A 25,299-nucleotide genomic window follows, 5' to 3' on the forward strand; every position below is an offset into this window, starting at 1 on the left:
AATAATGAAAACGCAAGTAATCGCGTCATGTGCAGACAGCGCGGCAGATTGATGGCTCGCGGCCAGTCGCGGCCGCCGACGACGTAATTACATGTTACAGGGATGTCTCATAGATATCATTCTAAGTAGAATAATAAACTAAAGTAAAACCTAATAAGGTAGAAAAAAACTGTTAAGATAGAATTTAAATAATTTTCTTTATGTTATTACTGTGATTTCTTTTGTGAGGTAGGTTGGTTGGACAATAGGGTAAGCTTCATTGTTAAATTTAGTTAACAAGCCTTCTGTTCAGGTTTGTGTGGAGCTCATCATGCTTTCTGACCTTAGACTGAACTGATAATTGTTTAAAATAATCAACCCGACCCGATTTGTGTTTAAAAAGTTATTAAATTAAAATATAAAATGATTGAGATTGTCAGCCCTGCGGTAAGTGCGGCCAGATGACGCTGTAAGTTCTGTGTTTGTCAAATTATAATAATACGCAGATAATGGAGGCCGGCGCTATTGAGACGCTGATACCAGCCGCAGCCGCGTGCAGCGCTAGTGTGTTATAACATTCATGAAACAAACAATTTATAGCTGTAATCGTCAGTTTATCTCGGACGATTATGTTGAAGTTTTTGCGTTAAAGAACTATGTTGAAATGGCAATAATATGCAGCTGGAAAACAACTTAATTTTAAACAAATGACACTTCGGTTCATGGATATCTGATAAAAGAACTTAAGGTAATATTTTTATAGCTACGTAAATATATAGTTTCAAGATTATATCATTAAGGTTCCTACATAATAAGATAGAATCAATTGTAGTCTTTACCTCGTAACCAGACCGTCAAATCGTGCTGATAACGTTTTGGACGATATAACAAATATAATATAAATATGTATAACAGTCAAACGCCATACGGACCAAACAGGAGAAACGCCACCATCTGTTACAGTAAGACTGTTGCATGAGTGAAAGCGGGATGGCGCGCTACAAGTTGTAGGGTTGCCTCTCATATCACGTTTCGAAAACATCAAAATAGATCTTTATATAATTAGTATGGAAAAATAACTGCCGCAGAGCGTGTTTAGTTCTATTCGAGCCAGCCTCTCCCGTCCAGATGCAAATGTGCTCATAATTCACGAGTGTTTTCGAAGTCAGTATATGCAGACAGATTCCTTCCAACTTCTAACTGGTAGATTTAGGATATACAAGTAACCATATTAATGTAACAATGTAGTGTAGTTATGTAGGAATTATAAAAATATTAGAAAAAGTAATAATTATGTTAATGATGTATACCTTTTCTATTTTTATATCATTATACGCAGAAACCGCTATTTGTGTATAATTGTAAAAAATAAATATTATTTAATAGAAATACTTGCCTATAGATAACTATTTAATACTCCATTTGGATTTACTCTTTTTGGGTTTTCTACTTTAAATCAATTTATCTAGTTCTTGTAGAATCTAGATGATAAAGACAAGATGCGCATGCGCATACCAAACGCAGTTATTTATCACTTTAATACATTGGAACTTGGGATTTACATAAATATACAATTTAAAAGTCTAAGGTACACGAATGTTCTTACATAGGCTGGTGTTATTTATACAGCAGCGACCAGAGCATAAATTATATAATATTTACATACGGGCAATGAATTTATTTGAATTAATTCTTGCTATAAATCTTAGAGATATTAGAAATAGGCTCTATTTTAAGCATGTATTATAATACCACCCTATATAGATATCTACGTTCCATTGCTGGGCAGTGGGCACAGGCCTCTCCCCTTATGAGAAAGATTTGCGCATTGATCACTGCGCTAGCTCACGATTTCAGGTTTCCAATATTAGCTTTCATCACCTTTCGTTATGGTGTCTTAGAATAATTAAGGATACTGCTAATAATTATGCAATACCGTATAGATAATTTATGTTCACACAAAGAATGTTAAATGTGTCTATAACATGGTTTTTGGTCATAAAGTTATTATAGAAGAGGTCGAGAATGTAAATGGGGTCGGCATTAAATTTGACACCGGACCACACAGCTAGTACCTACAGTGCTATAAGGCTCTATTCCCTGCATGCGTTATGGATAGTGTTGCAAGTATCTGCGCTTGCGTCACTCTCGTAAATCATCGCGGACAGCCGCCATGTTTATTGCATGAAACTAACGATAAGTTAGGGATTAATGCATCTCCCAGACAGACGAGACATCCGTGTGATGTATCGGTTTTATTATTTCCCGGGATCTGTCGGAGTTATATAGAAAACCAAGTGATGTGCGATCGACTTATTTATTCGGTTTTTGTCTCCATCGAGAGATCGGTTCGAGCTTTGAAAGTCGAGACTGTCAAGTAAAGAGAAGACAGCTAAAATGTATCTTTGAAATTTCCCGCTGCTAATGTTCGGTAAAAAATATTTGTCAGAAGTATTTAAGCTTTAACTCGGAATACAACCTCAAGATAAGCGCTTATTAAAGAGATCTTTAAAAGTAAGTAACGTAGCAAGTCCGACCTCCACTGTTAGTTCGAGTTCCTATTAAAGTATATAAATTTTGACAAGCCATAGCCAGAATGACACAAAACAAAAACATGTGCATACAACAAAGTCACATGTAAATTTTTCTCTTTGTTTATAAAGTATCTTACTTACCCTAACTTAACAGGACAATAAACAGCATTAAAATTCTCATCTGGTAGTTTCTGGAATACGTCGCTCCAGATATCAGCGCGCGGAGCATCGGAACGGAATAATTCCGTACGGTATCAAGTGAAATTATTCAAAAGTGCGCCCGCGCCGCAAACCGGTCGAGGGCAAAGCGGCCGCGCGCAAGAAAGTTCAGTTTTTAATCTTTTTTTATTTGGTATAATAACCGGCCACCGTCTGTATGATACTTAAATATTACTCCGAGATTCTAATCAAAGTATAATTCTGTTTACTGTATTTGCTTTAAGTTTGGAAGAACCATGATTTGTGAATTAAAACCAGTCTTTATTGGTCTCACAAAGTGTGTTTGTGTTACATTTATACTTATGCCATTTACTTAGAAAACGAAGCAAATCAGTTTATCTACCTCGTGGTATTTGCTTTTACTCTTACCTAATAATTTAAATACAGTTCTGAATATCTAAGTAAGTATCTTGAGGTGAATAATTAGTTTTAAAACCATGAATAATTCAAGAAGAAGTTAGATATTTCGCAAGACAACGGAATGATTAGAATACAACACATTAGTGCTTATACCTTGTAAGGTAGATAGCGTGGGTGAATTCTATCTCTCATTTACATCGACTTAAATGTCGATTGCTGAGTAGTGAGACATAGAAGCCCCGCTAATGTTGTGTTTCGACACTGTTTGATTAACTAGATGCGCTGTTCTGTGTGGTCTTACGCTAAGAACATCATAAATCAAGTGTGCTCGTTGGTTTTGCAGAATGTTCGCGAGTCGGTTGTCGTTTTCTGTTAAATCTAATATGTTGGTATATTAGTTGTTAAGTGGTTATTTACAACGAGCGTATTCAGTACAACAGCGTGCCTTGTTAATATATTTATCACTTTTTCAAGCAGCAATTTCATATTTAAAATCTATAATTTATACTTCATCAAAGTCTGTATTTCTGTAATAAAATAGGCAGATGTTTCATTTACGCCCAAATTCCTAATAAAAGAATTGAGTCCAATACTTTTCTATTCATTTGTGTAAAGAAAAGCAATGATTCCCATTTAAGACTCCAGTCTAACCTGTTGTCTAGGTGTCGTCGGGCCGTTTCGGCGTAACTTCAATGTCATTCATAATGAACGGAAGCCGGTGACCAGCGCCCGTGCCGGGTAATTACCGCGCAGCGCCGGCACCTGCAGCACCGAGACCCGGGAGGGGGAGGGGGAGGGGGGCGCCACGCTCTACTGAACCTAATACTCCCATAAATCATTTCCTCTTCACAATTCCGACATAATTACTCTTCCTTATCGACGTTGTCGCATGACTGTTGCTTCGGACGGCTAATGCGAGGATAAATGTACTATTCTTTATTTTTAAACGTTTTTCAATGGGTCGGGTTCATATTTCCCAATCGTAGTGGAAAATTGTTTGTCGTGCTATAATAGATTGAAAAAAGTAGGATACCGGAGGCTCAAAAACGTTGGGAGACTTGATGTCTACAAAACTAATAGAATTTCACGCACGTCTTAAAATCAAGCACAATACTTGTGCAATTTTATAGTTTTGATTGAGGATGACATACAGACTGTGCTATACTAGGAAGGTCTTTAAATAGAAACTCGTAAACAAGCATACGGCAGGTAACATTTCACGGTGCATTTGGCACACGTCGCTAGTGCCATAAGGCAAGCTATCAATATCTGTAGATGTTATTCGCGATAGGCGCCTCGCTCTCGCGGCGGGGCTCAGGGGCTGGGTTTGACCGGGGCCCGGCCGGCCGGAGGACGCGCTGCAAGCTGTGCGGGGCCAATCGATGAGTCACGCACGACGGGCTTATAGACAGCCGCTCACTATGCGAATATCTCGGTTAATGTTATAAAAACAATTAAATTCAACACAGTGTAAATAATAATCATTCGCGATTTTTTTTTGATAATTTTTTTACGTAAGGAATTGTACCATCTATGCCTTGACATCATTAAGCCCGCCATCTGTCGGCAGTTATCAGCATACTTCATGGCAGTGACCTTAGATAAAGTTCAAAAGTGCAATATAGCTTATGAAGGTGTCGAATGTTTCCTACATTGTAACGTTCACACATTTTAAATTCATAAAATGTTTATGACTTAGTTGGTTGAAGAGGAGCTACGAGTGAAGGTGTGAAATATTTAAAATAACTGGCTTCGGGGTTAAACGATAATACTGAAAACTTTTTTAAGAGGTTTTTTTTTAATACTGTAATGTTCGCCGCAATATATAAAAAAAAAGTATGAAAACTTTTTTATAGAAATGCGAGCATTAATAGCCAGCATACCTCTAACATTACAATCCTGCCCAACTGTTATGCAAACGCTTTATTGATAATATACAAATGCTAATGTATTTGTGAATTATTGTTGGTCTCTTATGCAAGCTCGGGTATTGCAACCATTGCTGTTGCGATGACATCACTTAAATGATAGATTCACAAGCATTCACCACCGAGATAATTTTAATAAATATCTCTCCATTTACAGAAACAAATGATTTGCTGTCAGCTCTACTAGTGTTATGTGGGCTTAGAGCAAATTGTGTGTTGTTGAAGAACCATTAAAGTGAGCTTATTCCATATTATTTTTCCTTGATCTGAATGTGATCGTTGTCTTATCCCTGACATTAACCTCAATCCTCGCTCCCTCATTACGCCCTTTCATTTACTCCTAACCAGACCACGGCGACTGGTTTCTTTGAAAGTTAATATTTTCTCCAACACCTAACCCGTACTTGTCACTAATTAATTACAAAGTACCAAAGACTGGTATCTTGTTAATTATCCTATTAAAGACTCCATCACATAAGAGTGGGCGACACGACGCGACGTGCGTCGATGCACTTTCGCTACATCTCTATAAACGATAACGGTCAACGCTGGCCTCAATAAAACACTACGAAAATAGAAAATCGATAAATTTTATCATTAATGTGCATATTTCTAGCTTTTATTAACACACATAATAAGCAAGAAAGAAACATAAGTAAGACGTAGAAAGTCATAATATATTGTCATATCGTGTCAAAATGCGGATTAATAAAATACGTTATCAATTAAGTTTTTGCGCAGATTTATGTTTAATAAAACAGACCCCTCACGCAGTGTCGAGTATTTATTAGTGAATTCGATTACGGTTACTAATAAAGTCGATTAGATATCTTAGAAGATGAAGTAGCTCTACAAGTGTACATAGGCAACATAATGTCATTGCACTTGGCACCGCCGGTGTCGGTCAAGTGCGGCGGGCGGAGCGTGACGGACAGGTGCGCAGGCGCAGGGCGGAGGGCGCGCACCGCCGCGCCATGACCCCGCGTTCCCATGCACACGGCACCCGTAGACAAATGCGAACTTACAACAGAATTTACATATCACCAATATTTTAAGAACTTGTTTTATTTTTACGAATATAACAGGTACTTATTTATTTCGCGAGTCATTTGGATTAGTAGAGTTAGTTTTACTTATCACACCACATAACGTTTACTTTGCATAAAGTAGATTAAACAATTGTTTTAATTCACTATCAAAAAGTATAGGCACACACAAAAAGAAAAACTTCATTAATTTAGTTACACAGTGTGCTTATCGCTTCCCTGGATTCAGTTAAAGGATATAACAAACTAGCATGAAGGTTTATTGTTTAAATCTCTCATCGTAAACACAATACAGATCTCGGGTAATCAGCCGCTGGCATCTAATTACTGATTACAATGAAGTTGGCAATATTTCCCACAACAGGCCGCGTGCGCCCTGGATCCCACGAGGGTGTGGTCAGGGGACCACCACCACTTTATAAACTAAGCTGTTGAAGATGTAAAAGAGAGACACAATTATATTCCATGTATTGTACTATCTCGCTTTCACAACTGCTAAAGTATAGCTTCAAGAGTGAGTACTAAGGCCTCAGGCGCAAATTGACAACTGTCATGACGAGCGGTACTGCGCATGCGTGTAGCCAGCCTTAAAGAAAACTATATTCATCGATCATTCACCTGTCTTCATCACATGTTCATCGCCTAACAATGTTCTATTATGACAACTTGCCGCAGTACTAGGCAGGCTAATAAACTATTCGTATTATTATGTTTGACGTGAATCAATTGTAATAATATTTGGTGATAACTCCGTAATATGTATTAATAACAAGCGTACTGACTGAACTAGTATTATAACTTCTAATTTAATTAAAGCTGTGCATTTATATATGCTATACGCATAGAAAGTCACGCTGTCTGCCAGGTCCAATAAATAGGTTAGTCCAGTATAATGACTGAGGTTTCAAGTGATTCACCGCACAAACATTTGTGGCACTGGAATCTGGAACTTGTCCAAACGCGAGTCCAACACTTGCCAATTAGAGAACTCATATTTATTAAACGGGTCAGTTCAAAAGCTCTTGAATATTTATATCTTTTCGCTTAATTAAAGTTCTGTTTGTTAATTAATTGATGACCTGCACAAGTTAGGTCAACAATAGTTCAATTTGCTTTTCAACACATTTAGTTAACAGTGGGAAATCGACTTACTTTCGAAACAGATGAAAAACCAGATTAATAGACCTTAATCAAAGCTTTCTATACATTTGATTGATTGTTCATGATTGTTGATCTACGCGATAAGACAATACACAGAAGTAATGCTCTCATATATTTCTTTAATAATAACTCTGGCGCAATGCGCATTACGAAGCGTGGAATCGAGAAAAAGAATCGAAAAAAGTTGTCAATTCAAACAACATTCGTTCACAAATCGATTTTGCAAAAACCGAGTAACGTTCCGGGTGAGTGCACATCACTCACAGCTAATACTGAAGGCCGATGTTTTTAAATGTGGAATGTCGCGGAACTTTCGATTGCGAGTACTTTCCACCAGCTGTCTGCTGCCGGCCGCCGCCTCATCATCCGCTCTACTGGCACTGAACGAAGGCTGCTCATCTGGTTAACAAAATAGCTGTGATTGACGTGATAATACCATTTATAATTTAAAACAAATTGCAGCCATTTTCTATACATTACAGTTTCTCGGTTGACAAGAGTTCAGTATACACTAGTGCAAAGTCAGGATAGCCCCTAGCTAGAAGTAATGGTATAAATAATGTAACGATCACATAACATAATGTAATCTATGGATTGTCGTAAAATTTGAATACTTAAGTAATTATCTGAAAACAAATGCACTATTGTACCATCTTGCTTGCATACCTGTTTGTACTGCGTACTCATGTTTTTTACAAATAAATTATCTTTATATTTATCTTTATTGCAGTAATACTCAATGTTACTAAAGTAAAACACAAATTACTAACTAATACAGAAATTACTAAGACTCTGAACAACAGAGAACATTGAGAACATTGTATTTTACAGCGTCGTAAGCAAAGTGGTCTATTTGGGGCGCATGCGCTGTATAATGTTACGATCACGGTCTACTAACTTAACACCAGCACACGTACCGCAGCAAAAAATAGATTTAATTAAATCTTTACTTTATGAAACAAAAAATCTATGTTGCCGCCAATATTTTTCAACTTCGTAATAATATGTTTTTGTTTAGACAGTTTTGTCTTTTGTCGATCAATGGTAGCTAACTTTAACGGCCAAGAATGAGGACTGCTTAAGAGGTAGCCAACATTTATTATAACATCGATAAAATTTCAATAAATCTTAAGTTTGACTGTCGTATCCTGCGATCAATAAAACCGCCGATGGAGATAAATCGTTTAATTCAAGTTGACTAGAAATATTGATGAATTAGTTTGTCTGTATCTAATCAAGTGAATTTTGTAGTTTACCTTAGAGGTAATGATGACATCACTATATTTTGTAACAATATGAAGCGTATCCGGCATAGAGAATCAACCAAAGTAAAGTAAGTCCCTCGTTCATCATTATGTAACCGTCGCGAGTCAGTCGCCCGTTGAAACTATTCCACAGATAGATTTCCAGAACCAATTACAAGTGGACATAGTTTTTCTCTGAGAGAAACCTATAATAGGAGCTACTTAGCGAGTTATCTTTTCATCGTTAGCCATAACGCGAGCGGAACAAACGCGCAAAAAATTTGAGCGCGCGGCGGTAAGAGCGAGTGACGTCACGCGCGGTGGTTAATGAGCACGGGATGCCGCGCATGCGCGGTCCGCGCTCGCGAGCTGCCGCTCTCACGTCGCGAAATGCGTACGCGCTGCGCTACGATACGCCCAGCGCAGACTGAACAAAGATAATGTAGGTATCTGCTATACTAATTACAATAAGAATACCTTACTGAAATTATTAAAAGAAGCCCTTTGTTGAAACAAAGAGATTCGATTCTTATCGAAAACATCGTCTGTCATGTACGTTCCAGTTTAGTATTCATTTGGTAATTTAATTTTATACAAAATATAACAATAATATCTTCGGACAATTTTATGGTAAGCCGTGACCGATCGACATCCTTCTCATTTGTAATTTTTAAGTTCCTTACCACGACTAGTACTGTACCTACGTTTTATTATACTGCTGTCAATTAGTATCTAGCTGTATTTAAATGGTAACTGTTTCTCAATAGCTACTAGTATAACTGGTTTTACCATCGCTACTAATTACAGCAGTGTTGTGCTTTGTGAATGTATTCAATCTAAGAGTATGTATATCAGGTCAATGAATGAATCATTCATCGTGATGGAGCGGCCGCTCCGTGTAAGGAAAGTGAGCATGCCATTAAAGAAAACTGTATACAAACTACATACAGTGGATTCCAAAGAAAAAGCTCCAGCAATATACATTATACGTAGTCAATATGTTACTGCTGTATTTACATCTTATAAAACAGTATTCTAATGTTTTTTTCCAGTCACCATTATTGAGCCTGAATTTAATACAGTATCTACCCTTAACCTAAGATTATTTCATTCTATGTTCTTGTATACCATGAAAATTATATTTTATTAGTCTTCTAAAAAACAAAGCGTACAATCCTCTTCTTGTCTACTTAACTACCGCAGTGAGTATTGAGTATCAAAGGATGTTAGTTTTCTGAATGAATACATTTTTTGATAGTCTTAATTACATCGAGTTCCTTATTATATATATAACTCAATATGTAAATAATTTCCTACTATAAAGTATGTGTGATGAGCCAATAGCCTGAGATTACGGCTCATATTGATGAAATCGGATTAACTCAGCCCGTTTCCTCCTCAAAGACATTTGCAGTTAACGCGATAAAGGCTCGGACTGGTTCCATGTTAATGAGTAATTATTTAATACACTTGCAGATAAGCCTCGACTGTGAGCCTCTTTAGTTGAACAAGAAAGTTGTGTATCTATTTAATGATCAACTTAAACTGCACTTAATATTCTTTATTTGATATCCCTCTGATACGTAAACGGGATCTCGGATGAAGATCTAGGTGCACTAGTTGGTGTAGCAAATAACATTAATAAAAAAAATGCTAATTCTCTGCATGGAATTTCTGCTTGCAAAGTTGCACAGCTAAATAACATGGAGATATATTAAAAACAGAAAATGCTCTTGAGCTACTATTCTATGCATACATATACATATAGATGCTGAACCAGTATAGAACAGACACTACTTATAATCCAATAACGAGAACAAAGGTCAGAAGTTCGATGCCCCGAGACGCGGAGCTCCGGAGTGCTCTACGATAGTTTTAAAATCACTTTTCTTCATAACCCGAACCCTTCGCAGCAGAACTGTCGGTAATTGCGAGTCGTGACCGCGAGCGTGGGAAATAATACCGTCCACTCTATATCGATAAATATTCTCCGCATAAATATGTAAAAAATAATAAACCTAACGTTCACACGTCAACGAGCAATATTTCATATTCCAACAAAAAAACCAACATAATTTGTATTCGAAAAAGATTTGTAGCAAATAAATTGCCGTTATCAAAATATCAAGTTACGGACAACCCTAGTTTGAATATATTAGAAAAAATTGAGAATACAAAAGCTTGTTTTAGAAATAGTTTTGCATTGTGCTTACCCCCGCTCGGATTCGGCGTGAGTGATGCGAGTGCGGTGACGTCATTGTGCGCTGGGCCCCACCGGCAAAGGTTTCGGTAAACCAGTTTAGAATAAAACATTTCTAAACTCAATCTGTCGGGAAGTGATGTTTTTAATTTGAAAGCGTCATTTATTTATGTCAGAAGAGTTTTTGTTCGGGACCCTTTGTTGGGTTGCAGGATGCGAGCTCGAATAGGAGATAGAGCATACATGTTTGTTGCTTTAACCTGTTATAAAGTTGCATATACACAGGATGTGTAATAATGTTAAAAATTCAAAGCTAAGCTTCAGTCCAACTTTTAGAACATACTATTTTATTACAAGATCTCTTTTATTTATACTTCCTAATTCGTTTAAATAATAACATAAAATTACTTTTTACTTCTGTTGCTACAATGTTCATATAGATCACTCGACGTGGTGGTCTTGCCTTGTCATCTATGGATTTTTATTAACAAGGCGCTTGTGGTACTAACTTTCTTATTCATTTAAAGACACAACTGATAAACTTTGATAAAATCTCCAACCCGCAATGAGCTTTCCTATATGCGAACCCGTGCCAACAGTGGAACGGTTGAAATACATTAAACACACGACATTTCAATAACGAAAAATTAAAATTACAATTCAATAATATGACAACGGTACTCGAGTCGAAAAATCAAGCCCTCAACACCTCGAGTGTGTTCAAAACAATTCAAACACACATTGTACAAGCTTCAGTAATTCACTCATCCGCGTATGTGTGCTAACATTCGCGACAGAAGCTCCCCTCGCAATAACTCACCGCGCGCTCGACGTGAGCCAACGATCGCGGCTTTGTCTGTGATGGCCTGACATGCGCAGGACCCGCGTAACAGGGAGCACTCAATAACTTGCGTGTGGATCAATCAATTCACCAATAGTCCCAATAGTTCGATGGGGCGATGAATAAAGATGTCTTGTGGTGTAAACTTGTAAAAGGAGCGGGGTGCACATGTCCGACAACAAGCCGCCTACTTTACACCCCAATTTTGCTCAATTTAAGTTTTTTTTTTATGTTCTTTAAAACTTTTACATAAGAGAAGGACCCGAAACATTAATATAAATTGTTAAGATGTTTCTCGTTTTAATATATTTTCAATATACATGTTTGTTTTGTAAATACATGTTTCGGATTCAGTTAAACGCATTGCTATGCGCTGAACATCGCCTCCATCTCTCGTCACTTGGACCACAGCTCACAACTGCAACTCTACAATACGTTTGTTACGGCATATTTATATCGGTAGTAAACGTCAATCTGATGCGATTGTCGCGCGGAGGTGCGTTGCGACCGCTTTGTGTCGCGTCGCAGTCGCCCGGTGCCGGCGCCTGTACAGGACAACAGACAATGATTTGCGATTATTTTGTCGTTATAATTGTACCGTTGTCAGGGCGAACGATGTTGATACTTGAATGAAGTGGGTGAGCAGTACGTGACAATTATTTATTTTCATTTCAATTATTTGACAATTTCAAGTGTCTCTAGTGAATATCAAACTTGTTGGTTATTAGTTAGATAAATACAAACGCCAATTTGTCGTGATACATATACTTTGAAGGGAATTAATATGAAACCAACCAAACAAAGCTTGTATTACCTAAGGCTGGCTGTTCAACCTCCGGCCCGCACCGGCACTAAGCACAAAAGGACTACAGGCCCATATATCCGGTAGCAATTTAAACAATTCATTGATTGGAAGAAAGCGCCATTGTTTGCCTGATTCCGCTCGAGTTGCACAAACAAACAAACGGATAGAATTGAGGAAACCGCTCGAAAGTATTGGGATGTTGTGTAAGCTGCGCGTGCGCAGGACGGCTCTATTGTGTTTGATGGTGAACTGCGTGTGCCGGGGCTATGCTTACGGCGCGTAGGACACTATCATTTCTATTAAAAGATATTGAAACACCAGCTACAGACGCTGAAAATATGGGCCGAAAACAATATACGTGAATGATCCATTGCCCACAAAAGTATTAAAACTATTTTAAATAACTTAAACTTTTCAAACTACATCACTTCTACTTATGGAAAGAATTACGAAAAATAAACGTATAGTAATATAGCGGCAGCCCTGGGAGCGTTATGGCTTGTGTTCGTTGCGCCGGCGCAGCTACCGCGCTCGCCCATTAACAGCGCCATTGTTCCCGCGCCCGCGCTGCTCACGACGACCACATGAAGACATGCAGAAGTCCAACAACTGTATTCATGAATGACACTGAGCAAAACGCCGACCTCAGCCTCTGCCTTTGACACTGTCAAATAGAATGTACATACAAATAGACCGAAGAGGTTTTACTATGTTTGAATTTTGCCATTTTTACAACTCTGTAGAGCTAGTCTCATACATGATCATAAAAAAACTTTAATCGCCATTAAATAATGTTATTGCATTAGGTGGAATAGCTTTTTTTTATTACTTTATTACCTTAATATTTATATTATTGTTAATAGCTCTCTTCCACCGGAAATTTAATTGCATTAAATGTCAGAAAAACGTTTCTTAATTATAATTTCGATTAGTAACATCATAATTATATATTTAAATATCCCGTTTCCTATTGCCCAGCTAAGATGTTTTCTTTTTGTTGCCGTGTTCACAGCTGTAACATAAGATTGTGAGTGAGTGTGAAACTGAGTATGAAAAATCTATTTATTCCGGAAGTTAGTATAAAGATAATTGGTTATTAGCTAGTCCGATTGTATATATTTAATTGTATACCTGATGGACCTTCTGAACTTAAGTACATTGTTAACGCTACTCAGTCAGAAAAAGGATTCCTTAGCTGTCTGCGCGATGCCGAGGGTCGCTAGTGGCGGCTGTGTTGTGGCCACTTTGAATATCCGAGATACCATCTGTTTGGTAATTAAGAGGAAACCTTCTCTTTCTCAGACTGTCTTATGTACTGTTAGCAACAAATTGTTTGAACTTTGTTTACTATTTAAAAGTCGGTCCTATAACTAATATGAAAATCTGTTTACATTCTAACATACGCATTCGAAAGCTATGACAGTAAAAAGGTGTTAAGATTTTGGTAAAAGAAAATAATCAATTTAACAACGGACAAATGGCTTTCTGCTTTATTTACCAATATTATATTATTCTACTATATATACCTAGTTGCTACAGACAACATGATTAGTCCGTGTACATAAGTAAATATGAATGAATAATATATAAACAAGAATGCATTATGATCATACGAGTGCGTATCATTTTCATCATTAACTTGTGCTACATTTCCCGTAGCGCATGTATTTAGTTTCGTAGCGCTTGTAACCCGACGCCGAGTCCCGCGGCCATCAGCGCTAATACACTTAAATTACTCTGTAACCCGATCGTCTCACACCCCGCGGATAAAACCACCGGCTAAATCTAAACATTTACTCCACACAATTATACAAAAAGAAACCTAATAATATTGTGATAAAGTTCAATATTGAAAGTTTAACAAGAATTCAGGTAAATCATAATTATAAAAAAATAAATCGTAGGTAATTTCATTGATATGATCAACGGTTTCTGTGCATCCGTTACGAGGGGCGTGTTGCGGCTCGGGGGCCCTCGGGGATGTTTTTGTTCCCATTCTTTACCTCAACGTTAGGGTTGGAATATTTGCATTTTCGAATGTTGTATTAGAATTGTTTACAATATTTCTATACGATTTTATTGTTGTTAAACCATTTAATATTGTAATGCGATTTACTCATTGGATAAATTATTTAAATTTACTCAATACACAATAAAAAACTATGTGTATAGAAATGAAGTAAATTGAATTAGTAATTGTTTTTTTAATTATTAGTTGCAAACAAAGAACAATATCTGTACGTTCGCTTGATTTCCACAGCGCTCGGATGGACAGCACAATATGTAGAACAAAAGACATCAACGCGCTGCGAGCACGCGCTCTCGTCTCACACGGCTGTTGAAACAAACACGCTGTTACTCCATGCTCTTGCTAAATACACGCTGTAACAGATGTATTGGGTCCTCCTACTCATTAATTATATCCCACAAATATTGCTAAACGTTTCGTCTATTTTATGTGTACATACAGTAACCGTTGAGAGCAATTATCTGTCCAAGGAAAAAGTTTATATTGAAGTCAAAATTGGTGTTTAAGAATTTCGCGATACAATTGTCTCTTGCTGCTTATTGTCATATTTAGAATAAATTAAGCATGTATATAGCAAGTAATATTTTTTATACTTTTTTTACTAGTAACGAGAGAGGTTAATAAAGCTAAGAACAATCATAAATATCAATTTAACGTTAACATAGTTCGTAACTGTAGAAAGCTATTAAAACAATGCATTTCGATCTCGTTGCAATTAGCTGTAAGTTGTTCGAATCTCAATCAGACAATAGAACAAAATACTTTCCCATAGCATTCGTTCGGAAAAAATTAGGAATGCGCATGCGCAGTGCGATAAACTCGTCGAATGATTTTTATAGAGCATTTGTTAGAAAAATACTTCACAGTTCACACTGGTTCTTGTGGGGGTTTTTAATTCGTTGCTATGTTACTTATGTTTAGGATACGAGAGGTTTTAGCGTTCTATTGTACTAAGTCTGATGGTATCGCGATGACAGTATAATTGTTAGATTGCTGACTTGTAACGAATAAAAAATATTCGTAAAGAGATAAGGTGAGACAAAGTGCTTGTTAAATACTGATCTCAGAAATACACACGTTTGGAAAAAAAATAAACAGAGAAACTAAACTCACTGCTACATAAAAAATGGCCTGAGCTCCGTAGAACATTAGCAGCCGGCCTTTTATATGTACATATTTAACATATAATTAAATATTTATCTTGCCTTATCGTTTATGAAAATATAAAATCTAAATGATATCGATCTAGTCATCGCCTCGTCACCAAACAGGAATCGAAGCCTCATCTGTTTGCAGCTTATATAAAACTAGTACATTTAATAGTTTTTTTTACATTGAGTAACGTCACGAGATTACGACCGCACGTCTAATTACGTCAACAGGTTTCTCAGCTCTTCCCATAGACAAGACAAGTATTTACGTAAAGGTTTAGGAACATATTAAACTACTTTAAGTCTGAGTTAACACTAGCGCAGGCGTGGTCGTAATGAACTATTGACACCATCCTGCCTTCATCATTGAATAAGGTAGTTTTATTTATGTTAACATGTCGTGCTTTATAAAATGGTTTAAAATGAAGTTAGAAATAGAATTTGGTTTTTATTTTTGACAGGATATAAGCAAGTATTATCTCTTTCTTTATATTTCCTTAACTGTTTTCTTGCACGAACTAGCAAAACCCAAAATATTATCGGCATTCCAACTTAATAATATTCGTAATTATTTGTAACTTAAACAAATCCATAAGATTTTCAATTACGACAAGTCGCAAGTGTACCTCTTACCTCTTACTTAACTCCTTGTGCTGTCTAGCTAAATTGAATAACTTAATAAGTTCAAAATGAGTGACGTTACAATCTCATGAGACGAGCGACTTCGTGTGCGTGACCCTTTTTACTGCCTCATGTAATACTCCGGAGATGAGCGCCGTACATGTCAATGCATCATAAAGTTATGTTATACAACCAACTAAGCTATTACTACTGAGTACGCTTGCCAACCGATTTGACTAGACAGACGGCTTAGCACTAGATAACTTAAATAATTCAATTAATATAGAAGATAAAGGTGATCTAGAAATTGAATTTGCTTCAATAGCTTAATTTGTAGTACAAGTGTTTATATAGAAATATCAAGTTTGAGATAAATAAGTTGATACTAGAAATTCTTACTCGTATCAACGTTTACAATTTGGTATATTGATTTTGTGAAATGTCTGAGGTCAAATGTCATGAATCATAAGATAGCCTAGAAGCTCTATAAAACAAAAGGCAAAATGGTAATAAACAAAGCACAGCCTCCCCTCCCGACTCACACACGACTCACGAGCCATTAATTTTGCAAGCGACCTCTATCTCTCGATCTGAGGCATTCTAAGGTGTAATTATGCAAGCTGGATCAATTGCCCACATTAAGTTCGGAGGCTCGGTCCCACACCCAGACTCGATACCAGTGTGTGCCAAGAGGCAGCGAGCCTCGAGACTCTCGAGATTTCGCAGTAACAGCGATAGCCGAGGTTTTTGTTGTTGTGCAAACAAGTGTAACAGCTATTTATTAGCTCTATTTATAAGTAGGTACAACATTGTCTGGAGATGATGGCGAGATAGAGTTCTATGATGCATACATGTTGATATACTATGGCAAGTATACCTTACTAGAAAATATAAGGATGATTTTGGTGAAGTTTGTTTTTTAGCAAGGGCAATACGTGTGTAAACATGACTGGCTTGTGTGACTTGACACAAGTATGACTTGTGTTTGCTTGTGCACAGGCTAAACACGAGTTTAACGTGTTAAAATGTCCATGTTCATTTCTATCCATCGCGTGTTTCTATGAATTACTTGTATTAGGATTATCACAATTACTTTTTTTACTTGTAAAACACCTTTGTTAGTTTGCACGTGTGCTTGAACTTCATACCCGTGAGTGCAGCTCAAATTCTGCAGAAATCCTTGCTCGGAACAACATAACTCAAAACAAAGCGAAGACGAACTGGTTTCAGTGAAGTCACGTTGTTTTTTCGTTGTAAACAAGGATGTTATTGTTTGCAATGGTTTTTATACACTTCACATTTACCGTGACATAACAAGGTCTGACTCTTTTGTTTTAAAGGTTTTTACGAACTAAGTTAATAAAGTTTGTATCATGTAGAGACTATATGCACTTTGTAGTTATAGAATATGTTTTTTAACCTTAAAATAATCTAAAGATGAATAAAAGGTTGCACACTAGTTCCTTATGTTAAAAATCGTGAGCTTGAACCTTGACATGTACTACGGAAATAATGTGGACTTTTAATGTTTATCTGAAATCTGCGATAATCATCAAGTTTATAAATGTTAATTAGTTTTAAGAACAGGGAAGTCAAAAAAATATTTTCCAGTATATACAATAAATTAAATAAATTCGTTAATTTTGGCGATGCTTAAAGCTTTTTGGGAATAAAACCTACAATAGTTGTGTACTGAATAGTTCTCATAATACCTTTTTTTTTTGTAAAAGAAGTATCTGTCAGACATTCCGGACGATCTTTTTGTGCAAAACAAAGCAATGCATGCTCTAGTGAGTTTCTAGGCTGAGTCAGAGCCGTCTGGCTGTCTGGCGCCGGTAATCCTAGATGTGGTGTACCCACAGCTTAAGGGCCCTATAAAGTATTAAGTCCTTAATTTTAGTGAGGCTATGTATAAATACCAGCCTTACTGCTTGTGAGGATTTGCGATTATAATCGTTTCTCAGTTCGTATGCTCCGTGAGTTGCATCATGTCAACGGCTTTTGTGTCCAAAATGTTATTAACTGTGGAAGCACTTTCCATCTTGCAAAACACCAGCTAACTGCCCCATAGCGCACATTAGCCGTTCTCCATGATCCATGAACATTATAATGTGATAGAAGCACGGCGCATAATGTTCAGCGGACGATGCGCACGCGCACTTTCCCTCGCCGCTCTCATTTGAATACATCTGCTTATCTCGTATCTGAACAATTATTGCGCAGACATTTTCACTCAAACGATGCATGAACGGGATAATTAACAATTATATATGAAAATGGAGTTTTATTTGCATTTGCTGTCTATACTTACGATAACCAGTATGCCTTTGTTTTTACGTTGTATATATCACACGGTTTTATGAGCTGATACTCTTAATAAAATACTATAGTTAATACTAATAGATGCTATAAATAACAATACCTTCCATAATGACTTTTTCCTCCTAAGAGATTTTTGTTTTAAATTAGAAACACTCGTAGTAAGTTCTTTTTACGATAACGGACGATTAAGAAAAAATAAGTCTCTTTTTCGACAGCTTAACACTATTTGAAAGTAACCCGTGCTCTATATTCTGTTACTGCACAGGCAGGCGGAACCTCAGTAGCACAAGTAGCAAATAAAAAAAGCATGTAATTTTCAAAAACTACATGCGCATTGCGTTTTTAATAACATCTTCCGACCAGTTTATTAGCATAACAATGAAATAAAAAGGAGTAATGGTGCACGACAGCCGCCGGCCGCGACCCATCATTACGTGTGTTCCAAGTGCACAACTTAACGAACATTTGCATGGCTTTGAATAACAGCCACAGAGCTCACTACACACAAGATGTATCTCCCGAAACAACTTCAAATTAGAGGTTTGTGTTCATCATTTTATATTCACGTAAATAATCCCACATATGGCTCTACAGAAGCGTATTATGCAAACAGACAATTAAGTACGTCTTTGAAAATAACTCTTATACGTTGTCTATCTATTATGTGAAGAAAGAACAAAGTTGTAGTAAATGCTAAACCGGCTTCGTATGCAAGGCCCATCCAGTCATTCAGCGACAACTGATTTGACAACTGACAATTTAAGTTGCCTATGAATAGCAATGCGCTCTTCTATTGCTCGGAGTTTAAGCTAATAAGAGGCTGCGGTAAACAAAGACTATTTTCCTCTTTATAAATGTACATAGCCGGCCAGTATGTTCTTTCATTATAATAAATACATAGTTATATTAATAATTAAAGCAACAAAAACTAAAACAAATTATGCGTGTAATCAATTAATTTCATCTCGCTCCGTCCTCAGATCGTATCTATGAGATATTGTTAGATTAACTTAATAACGCGCTTCCGTTGGAACTGCGCGCTGTGTACACAGTTATTATGAATTGTTCGTTTTACATTTGCCACGTGCCTTTAACAAATGTCAATTAAAATCTTCATTTATGAAGAAACATGCCTTTTACTTTTTGTGATAAAGCTTGCGTAACAATACTTTTAAAAAGCCACAGCATATTAATTTAGAATTTTAGTTCTTATTTATATTTTTATACACTCGCTAAAAAGTTCGCAACAAAATTCTTATCTATAAACCTGTCCCTTAATAAGATTAATGTACTCGTAGGAACAAATGGAAGTCGAGAAATAAGGCACTGCAAGAAAAGCGACAACAAATTATGTTATCTTTACACTGGATAGTACAGTTTACGAAAACGCTCTCACGAACCCACCAAACCAAACTAGGCGAGACATTTAAGGCCGGGTTTCCTCAATCAACAGATTTTCCCATCAAAGCACTCTAGCCAATAAGCACTTAATAGACCGGTTACAATAATATGTACATAATAATGTCTGTTTGTTATTAGTGTTATGTCCATTAATACACAAAGTGTAGGCGTTATGCATATTTGTACGGCTAAGTGTGATTTAGGGCCGGTTTGGCGCCACCCAATAAACACTTGGAGTGTGACCAAACATACTTCAGCAAACGAAGAAATACCATGATTGTGGATAATGTTTGTTTGCAGACTTTACTTGTATAGTTATTAAATACAAGGTTTTCACACGTTTTAGATTGTTACATTTACAGGACTAAGGCATAAGCCTTAACCGCTTTAGTTACTACGTGCGGCCAAAGTCTAATCCATTTCATATTTTCTTCCGCATTATGAAATTTATCCTTGTGTAGCGGGGGGTTTTACAAACACTCAAGTCACATGAACAAAGACACACAGACTAAGAAGAAGCATTCCTGGATCACATAAATACTTGTCCTCCGCTGGGATCGAACCAACGATAAATAGTTGTTCAGAATAGGTGAACAGGTAACAATGGTTTTATATTGTCTAGCCACATCGGCGGAGCACTGAAACTAATAAGCAAAAAGAGAGCCGCTGGAGAGGGCGTGAGAAATGAAATATGACCCCCAGCAGAGCTGTGGTCTGTGCCACATTACATGCCTAGGTAACCCAGATAGGGGGTACACGTCAATGCCAAGAGCCCAAAAGTAATTATGTCAATAAGCCTAACAAAACGAAAACATTAGTATTCCTATTTGTTGAGAACTTTAATCTAAAATGTGATGGAGCATCACCCACGCGTTATGGATGAACAGACTACTACTACATGTGTTAAAATAATTAGGCTATTATACAGTAAGATGCTTAGTTCAGGAGCAATGTCAAAGATTTTCCGATAAACTAAGTCACCTGCCTTTCTGTACAAGGTAATGTAGTCATTTATGTAAGTAATGTTTATTTTTGTAATTGCCATAACGTTATTATGTTTATTTGTTAAATTTACTTTATTTGAAGTCTTTTGATTGATTTGACTAACAATTATATTGTTTTCTGTTTTCATAAATAAACATAGTCATACAATAGATATTATATAAACACAAACCAACAGCGTGCCTTTTAAAGTAAAGATAATTTTTACTATGATTTGCGTCATTAAGATAATACGCCACTTATTGCGTGACTCTAATTAAAGCTAAAATAATAAAAGACATATCTAATAATCTCAGTTGCTGTTTGAATTTCATAAATCATTTATTGACACTTTTTATTTTTTACTTAAATGTGTTCTTAAGTATCCATGAAAAATTATATACTTGTTAATTTATACAATATATCATTTCAGAGCATAATAAGGTTTATATAGTGATAACGACTCCTCAAAGTACCTCTGTAGGTAGCTAAGGTACAAGAAGGCCTTCAGCAACTTGCATAAAAACTCTCCAGCGGAGTATTGCGCCTACTTATTACACTTGATTTTACACACGTTGCTTGTTTACATAAATGCAATCTTTATTCATTTGTTAGTAGAGTTAAAAAGTTAGTAATAAAAATTTCTTAGGGTTCCACGGAAACCTATTATTGAAGATCCACTGTCGTCTGTCTGCCTGTCCGTCCGTCATTAAGCGTTATATCGTGGAAATTTTCAGCAATGTTATATTTCGATAAATTTGCTGTCCTTTAGCCTATCTGTACGGAAGCCTCAGTGTCGCGAGTCCGACTCGCACTTGACCATGTTATCGTTTTTCGTGAACAAAGAAGATTGGAAAAAAGGAATTCAAGATCCTAGTGGGGTAGACATTGGTTTGTACTATTAGTGACTTTCCTAACTCCTCTCTTTGTACGAGACAAGTTGCATGGATATCGTTTCAGTGGATTTTGATATACCACAGACCGTTTTTTTTTAATATGCAAACGTTGTTACCGCAGACAAATGAGAACCAGGAAAAAAATGGGTTATGTAAAATATATGTTGTCCGATTCTCAGACATACCCAATACGTACACAAAACTTCATGAGAACCGGTCGAGCCTTTTCTGAGGAATTTCTAAAACCTATTCAATTTCGTACACCGTGACACAAGAATTTGATATAATATTAGATTAGATTAATAAAGTATAATATAATAAATTTTACCATTTCTGCTACCTAAATAAATATAACGTATATTTTGTCAAATTACTGAAAACTCGCTGTCGACAATATTTACGACAAACGACATATGAAATACCGTCTTCTTTAATTGTAACTAACACACTTTACCGAGACAGTTACCACACTGACTGTAGAACATCTCTAACTCTAAATTGTTTTTAACAAACGGCTGTCGATCGCTGCGACCGCTACTCAATTAATAACAACTCCCAAACTCGCCGGCATCGGAGGTTCGTTAAGACAGAACATTGCTTCAACTGCTGTTATTAACCAGTTATGACTTAAAACTAAAACTTTTTAAATTATACAGTACTAACATAAACTTTAAACTCGAAGTTATACATTTATGTGAACTGATGTTTTCTTAATTATTAATTTAATTTTAAGAAACTATACAATTTAATTCTATGTTAAAAATTTCCTATGAGAAAGGTACACTTTCATAAAAATCAAAGGAAACTTACCAATGAAAACCAGAACAAAAATAAATCCGCGCGCAATCAGTGGTAAACACAAACAACACTCATTGTCACACACAACACAAACAACGAGAGTCAACGCGGAGTGAGCAGCGATCTGTGCGGGTGTCACGTGACGCGTGCGGCGCGGCGCGAGGACGCGGTGCGACTGGCGCGACGGCCCGCGGCCCCGGCCCGGCCGCGCCAGGAGACAGGGACCTGCCCACACCTCATCTGTTTATACTTCCTCAGGACTCCACTTTGGTTTTCCAAATACAATGCACACAATGGGAAGTATTGTTACAGCTTGTTATGAGATCACAATGCTTTGTTGAACGTATGTAATATATTAGAACAGTTCATATTGCAAATATTGAACTATCCTAGCCGTGGCTAGCTGACTTAATTGCTATTGCATCAGTGGTACATATTTCGAAAAGTCGGATTAAGTATTTTTTTAATTAAAGAGACTGCCTATCACTCCTCGACAGAGCCACATTACTACTGGGTAGAGCATGCAGTATCCCTTTGTTACACCTATTAGAATCAAATAGGTATTGCGTATTTTACTTGTACGTACTAAAAAACCCCAAAAAATAAGTAAATAATAGTATTCGATGGTTGTAAGAAAGCTGTTTTATATCCTGGTCTACAAGTGACCCCGCGAGGGCCGGATCCCGCGCGTCGCTCGGGTGCGCGTGCGCCTCTTGTTTTCATCGCACGCTCGCCGCCCTTCGCCCGTTTTAACCCGACACCTGACTTATAGTTCGAGTATTTTCAAAATGTGAATATACATACTACACTTGGCATCAATATTGTTTCAAAGCTTTGATGTTACGTAGGTGCAGATCTATGTGAAAAGGGAAAAATGGAACAACATTTTTCCTCAATAAAACCAGCCTGCGTGACTGGGCTAAAATTTTTAAGAAACTTATAACATGTCATCTAAAAACCTGGCAGCATTATTCATGAGAGAATTTGAGTCTAACACGCAAAACCTGTGTACCATGCAAAAAAATATTTAATAGCATCATCTTTACATAATTAAACAACTAAGGCAAAAGCTGTTAAACTTCAAAAACTTGATAAATATAGGTATATAATATAGATATATAATAACCTAATCCGTCCTAAATTGCAATTAAGCATCCTGCAAAAGATCGACAGCTCGCTAATTTTTTGTGGACTTCTCAGTGCTGTAATGTCGCCCGCATGTCTCTTTCAGCTGTGTCTACGTTTTAGTTTTTCCTTAAGAGGTCTTGGTAGGCTTTCTTTTTTCACCCGGGAAATCCTCATTAACTTTCACCGGCCTAAACATAGCTCCGGTGATTTACCGGAGTTCCGCACCCCTCCCTTGTTAAGCTACCGATATCTAGCAAAGAAGCTCCTATCTGCGGAGCCGCAACATCAAGTAGGAGAGGGGCCAGGGGAACATCGTCACACTTGATTCAGCAAAACCTGTGAGTAAGATTCGTTGGAGCCAATAATTTTAGAACTTATACAGTCAATAAAAAAGGTGTTTAAATACCTTACTACTTCTGTTCGAGGAAGAGGGCATTGTATTTGATATTAGAGATTCGATTAGCAAGCGTGCCGCGTGAAATTACTTGACAGATCATTGTCTGAGCTGACTCATGGCCCATGCCGCATGGGACAAGCTCATCTTATAAATATGTAGCCCTTGTTGTCTGGGGCATATCAAATCTTATCAGATGTGCTCCGCGGGGAATTATAAGAAGAAACTGTTGTTTTTTTTCATTATATTTGGATGTAACTACTTTTTGTTTATTCCTTGTCTTATCAAGTTAATCTGGCCTAAAATATAGGCCAACATTGTAACCCGATAATAATGGCTGGCAATATATTTAAGATATGAATATTTTTTATTAATAAAACGATGTGGTAATCAATAATGCTTTAATCTTCAGTAATCTACTTGCGAGTCAAAAGATCCAACTCAATTAGTACCTTTCCGCGTTTACCGAAATACAATCATCCAAAAACCGTTTGTTTTTTAGAAGACGGTACCTACCTTTAAAAATGTATGTTTATTAGATACTTAAGCATACTCATTTAAATGAATGTGCGTTTTAATGATTATCACTAAATTTTGTAATTGTTTCCGGATGTCACAACCAGTTTCAGGCAATTTCAGGTCTAGTTTGAAACATTTATGTTTCAATTAATTCTAAGTATTGTAGAAAGTGCTGATAGATTGATTGACGCCACGATTTTTCATTCTGTAATTAATGAAATTGATATGATGATTGTGCAGCTGACTCCCAAACGTTTTTAGCCAATTTAAACATGCAAGTATGTCACATGTACATGTAAATTGGGGTTGCTAACTTCCCGATAAAATGTTTTGATTCCAGTGCCGAACCATTATTTGTATCTCTTTTAATTCACGGGTTAACTTCATGAGAAGAGACCCGGTCCTTTTTAAAGGCGTACACAGGGACACAGGTCCAACGTGCAGAGGCCTTTTTGAGAACTTTAATCTACAATGTGATGGGGCATCTACTAGGGATCATTCACCTCCGCTCTATGGGAGAACAGACATGAAGAATCCAAAGTAGATGCAAAACTATTGCAAGTATGTATTTAAAAATAATTAGGCTTTTATAAAATGAAACATGTTGTGTGGACCATGCCAACCGAACCATTATTGTTAGTGAATATAAATCATGATGAAATCGATAAACATGTTCTGTTTAACATTAGATACTACTAACCTTAAACTTATTAGTGGTTCTAATTGTACAACGTAAAACAGC

At 36.8% G+C, this 25,299-nt stretch overlaps 1 protein-coding gene across 1 annotated transcript in view; it reads right to left on the reverse strand.

Moving 5' to 3' along the window:
• LOC113504592 overlaps positions 1-24,891 on the reverse strand; it is a 67,674-nt gene extending 42,783 nt beyond the window's left edge. Inside the window, exon 1 of the mRNA XM_026886969.1 lies at positions 22,529-24,891. The gene's annotated coding sequence lies outside the window, so the exon portion shown is untranslated. The remainder of the gene's footprint in view (positions 1-22,528) is intronic.
• Positions 24,892-25,299: the final 408 nt, after the last annotated feature.

This window comes from Trichoplusia ni, chromosome 22, assembly GCF_003590095.1.
Source record: "Trichoplusia ni isolate ovarian cell line Hi5 chromosome 22, tn1, whole genome shotgun sequence".
Classification (NCBI taxonomy): domain Eukaryota; kingdom Metazoa; phylum Arthropoda; class Insecta; order Lepidoptera; family Noctuidae; genus Trichoplusia; species Trichoplusia ni.